This window comes from Hemibagrus wyckioides, linkage group LG21, assembly GCF_019097595.1.
Source record: "Hemibagrus wyckioides isolate EC202008001 linkage group LG21, SWU_Hwy_1.0, whole genome shotgun sequence".
NCBI lineage: Eukaryota > Metazoa > Chordata > Actinopteri > Siluriformes > Bagridae > Hemibagrus > Hemibagrus wyckioides.
The window spans coordinates 90,001-94,206 of record NC_080730.1 but is presented as its reverse complement, the minus strand read 5'-3'; the positions used below and the strand labels follow the sequence as shown (position 1 = coordinate 94,206).

The 4,206-nt window shown below is 39.5% G+C and overlaps 1 protein-coding gene across 3 annotated transcripts in view; it reads right to left on the bottom strand.

Moving 5' to 3' along the window:
* Positions 1-2,115: 2,115 nt before the first annotated feature.
* itga7 (integrin, alpha 7) overlaps positions 2,116-4,206 on the bottom strand; it is a 46,057-nt gene continuing 43,966 nt past the window's right edge. For 2 of the 3 annotated variants that reach the window (XM_058374003.1, XM_058374004.1), the window contains exon 25: positions 2,117-4,206. This exon is cut by the window's right edge and continues 528 nt beyond it. The gene's annotated coding sequence lies outside the window, so the exon portion shown is untranslated. The other variant, XM_058374001.1, reaches the window with a different exon arrangement.

Genomic DNA, 4,206 nt, shown 5'->3' with positions numbered 1-4,206 from the left:
ACGACTTCTACGCTCGGTTTGAGGCACAGAACAACACAACAGCGAGGAAGACCATCCCTCCTCCTAATGACCCAGTGCTCTGTCTCACCACGGCTGATGTGAGGAGAACTCTATGCAGAGTTAACCCACGGAAGTCTGCTGGACCAGACAACATTCCTGGCAGAGTTCTCAGGGAGTGTGCAGAGCAGCTAGCAGATGTCTTCACTGACATCTTCAACATCTCGCTGAGCAGCTCCATCATCCCTACGTGCCTAAAGACAACGATCATCGTCCCTGTGCCAAAGAAGTCCACGGTTTCCTGCCTCAATGACTACCGTCCCGTCGCACTCACACCAATCGTGATGAAATGCTTCGAGAGGCTCGTCATGAGGCACATCAAGTCACAGCTACCACCCTTGCTGGACCCCTTGCAGTTTGCGTATCGTCCTAACCGTTCCACGGACGACGCCATCACCACAACCCTCCATCTGGCCCTCACACACCTGGACTGTAAGGACTCCTACGTTCGAATGCTGTTCATAGATTTCAGTTCAGTATTCAACACAATCATCCCTCAGCAGCTGATTAAGAAGCTGAGTCTCCTGGGCCTGAACCCCTCTCTCTGCAACTGGATCCTGGATTTCCTGACTGGGAGACCTCAGTCAGTCCAGATCGGGAACAGTATCTCCAGCACCACCACACTGAACACTGGAGCTCCTCAGGGCTGTGTGCTCAGTCCACTGCTGGTCACTCTGCTGACTCACGACTGTGCAGCAATGAACAGCTCCAACCACATCATCAAGTTCTCCGATGACACGACCGTGGTGGATCTCATCAGCAAGAACGACGAGTCAGCATACAGAGAGGAGGTGCAACATCTAACAGCCTGGTGTAGAGCCAACAACCTCTCCCTGAACATCAACAAGACCAAAGAGATGGTTGTTGACTTCAGGAGAGCACAGAGTGACCATTCTCCACTGTCCATCGACAGATCCTCGGTGGAGATCGTCAAGAGCATCAAATTCCTTGGTGTCCATCTGGTGGAGAACTTCACCTGGTCACTCAACACCAGCTCCATCACCAAGAAAGCCCAGCAGCGCCTCTACTTCCTGAGGAGGCTGAGGAAAGCCCATCTCCCTTCCTTATATATATATTCCTTATATTATATATAATGTTATATGTTACCTGTTTTTTGTACATCATTTCATTTACATTTCACTGCACGTTCTTTTTCTTTTTTCGGTGCTAAGTGTCCTGTGTTTTTTGTGTTGTCTTTTTGTATTTATTGTTTCTGCACTGTCTTGTCGTTGCTCTGTTTGCACCTAGCTGCACACTCTGCACTTTCTGTGGCTTGGACAAACTCCTGTCCTAGCTCTGTGGTGTTCTTGTGTTTGATCCTTATGTTGTATGTTTCTGTAGCACCAGGTCCTGGAGAAACGCTGTTTCATTTCACTCTGTACTGCGTCAGATACATGTGGGCGAAATGACAATAAAGATTCTTGAATCTTGAATCTAATCTGCAAATCACATGATCAAAAGAGAAAATCATTGTTTCACGCTTTTAATATCAGATTGACCAGCATTAATCATGTATGAGAATTACACACATTATTACAATGATGCACGTGTGTGTGTGTGTGTGTTATCTGAGGGAGTACAGGACACACTGGATGTTAAAGCTGTGTGTAAATTAATTCCCAATTAAAACCAAACATAAGGAACATCTCCTTATTAAAGTTTTTTAAAAATGGATTTTTTTTAGTTAAAAATATGTAAATAATAAATAATTAAAGCACAATAAATAGCAACTTATTTGATTCACATGGTAATTTCAACACATTTAAGTTGCACTGGAAACTCAAGTAAATAAAAACATTTAAATTTAATCACAGTAGAGAATCAAGTAACAGCTTTACAGTTTAACTGACTCGCAGTTAGGGTTAGGGTTAGGGTTAATCAAATTACACTAATAAGTTTAAATTAGTATCAAATGAATCAAAACCTTAAAAAACATTAAAGTGATCACTGGCAAGAACGTCATCAATAAAACAATAAATAAAGAGAATCAGTGATTCATTTAGACAGAAGTTTTAAAGAACTGAATCATTAAAGTGACACAGAGACAAAACTTTTAAAATAATGTTGTTTAATTCACGTGAGCATCAAATCAACATCACAAAACCTTCATGATTACAACATGCTGTGTTTTTCTGCTCTAAATCTTTTTACTGGATATTTATTTTACTATTAATTTTTTTAATTTGTCTAAAACAGACAGGAAATAAAGCTCATCTTAATGATAGAGTCAGTGATGCTCCTGTAAGGCACTAAATAAAACACAAACTACAGAGAGCTGTAAAGAAGAGTTTCTGAAACCTGCAGCTCACCTTTTTTTCCATTTATATACAGAAAAGAATTAAAGAAGACATTGCTAAAAAACACATAGTTAGAGGTTCAAACATGAAAATCCATAAAAAATAAAAATGTGAACAAGTCTGAATATTTCAACGATGATTTAACAGAAAAACAGAATTTCTGGAACATAGCCGCTGTTTATTTCCTGAAAAACACTTTGGCTGTGTCCCAAACTTTTAGTAATGAAAATATTCCCATACATTCCGGCTAAAGAGGACCCGAATTGTTGAGCTGAATCAATAGAAATGATTGTAGATGAGGCTACAGAAGAATCTCAAGGTTTATAGTATACGTTCAATTACCTAGCATGTTAGCTAAATTAGCACATGTGTAATGGATGTGTGTTATAGCAGTGTTTAGATTCATCTAATAAAAAAGAAGGTGCCACACAGCAGCATAGATATACATTTATAATGTGTGTGTGTGTCTGTGTGTGTGTGTGTGTGTGTTATCCTTGAACATACAGCTTTTATGTTAAGTGTAAACACAGCCACAAGCTAATTTTAGAATTGATGATAGTTTTCAGTGTCTTTTTCAGTTTTGCATCTGAGAGATGTTTCCTTGTGGACTTAGAATTAGAGCACTTGGGGTTTTCCAGAAGATCACATGCTTCCTCATATCTGTCCAACAGAGGAGGGTTTGTCTATGGGTAAGTGGGTGTGTCCATCTTGCTCATACATAAAAAAAAACACGCCTCCATAAATATCTAACTATACATACACACTAATAGAATGCTAATGACTTCTCTCCTTTCCTAGTGTTTCCTAAGACCCACATGATGTCTTAAGGACACACCCACACTGACCTCTGACCATGACTTCCTAAAAGCTGGAATAAAGAAAATAAATCAGTGTGCTGTAATGCAGCGGCTCTCAAACTCATAATCCAATGATCTCCAGATTAAGATCGATAAGAACTCGCGACTCCACAGTACACAAACACACAAACGAAACTACCAGCTTTAAACATTTCACAACATTTTAACAATATTTACTATTTTACATTTTAACTATAATTACTTCATAATAATCATTTTATCAGCTTTATTTAGCCGAACCTTTCTTAATGTCTTTGGCCGTATACTCGGTGTGTTACTGAACATCGGGAAGGTTAAAAGCTGCTCTTTTCTCGGCATCTATGGTCAGACACAGAGCCACAGCAGCCAGCTTTATGGGGTTTCTCGGCCATGTCCGACTTTTTGGACCACTATATTAAGTGTGCCACATCATAAGATGCCTCCAGGGCATTTTAGCAGTTATGTTGGTTTGTTGTGTTTTTGACTCTTTCCTTCTGTTTTTGGTGAAAACAATCTCTAGGTTTTTCAACATGAGAGTTTTGTCTCCAGAAGACTTTCCAGGCTTCATATTTCTGAACAGATTCTGCCGTGAGGATGATGAAGAGCATCAACAACAGAGCAGTGAACCCAGACTTTATGAATTCTGCTTAATTTTTCATGTTTCTTACTTTGATCAGATGAGTTCTTTCTGCTATGTGTTAGTAGGAGTGGACGGTCCAGACGACTCGGGCAGAGTGTCCATCATTTCCTCAGCATTTCTAGATTTGTGAATGATAAATGTATTTATTTCTGTGGTCACGTTTTCCACATGCAGTGGTGTGTTTTCAGTCAGACTGAGCCTCGTGTCACAGTGATTTTAAAATTTTTTAATTATTTAAAATGATTTTTTAAATACTCGTCAGTTCTGTCTTTGATAATAAGAAAATATTTATTTGTACTATTTATTCTTAAGATTAAAATATATTTCTTTTCAAACCGTCTCGCAATCCCACGAACACCCCCCTCCCCACCGCTGC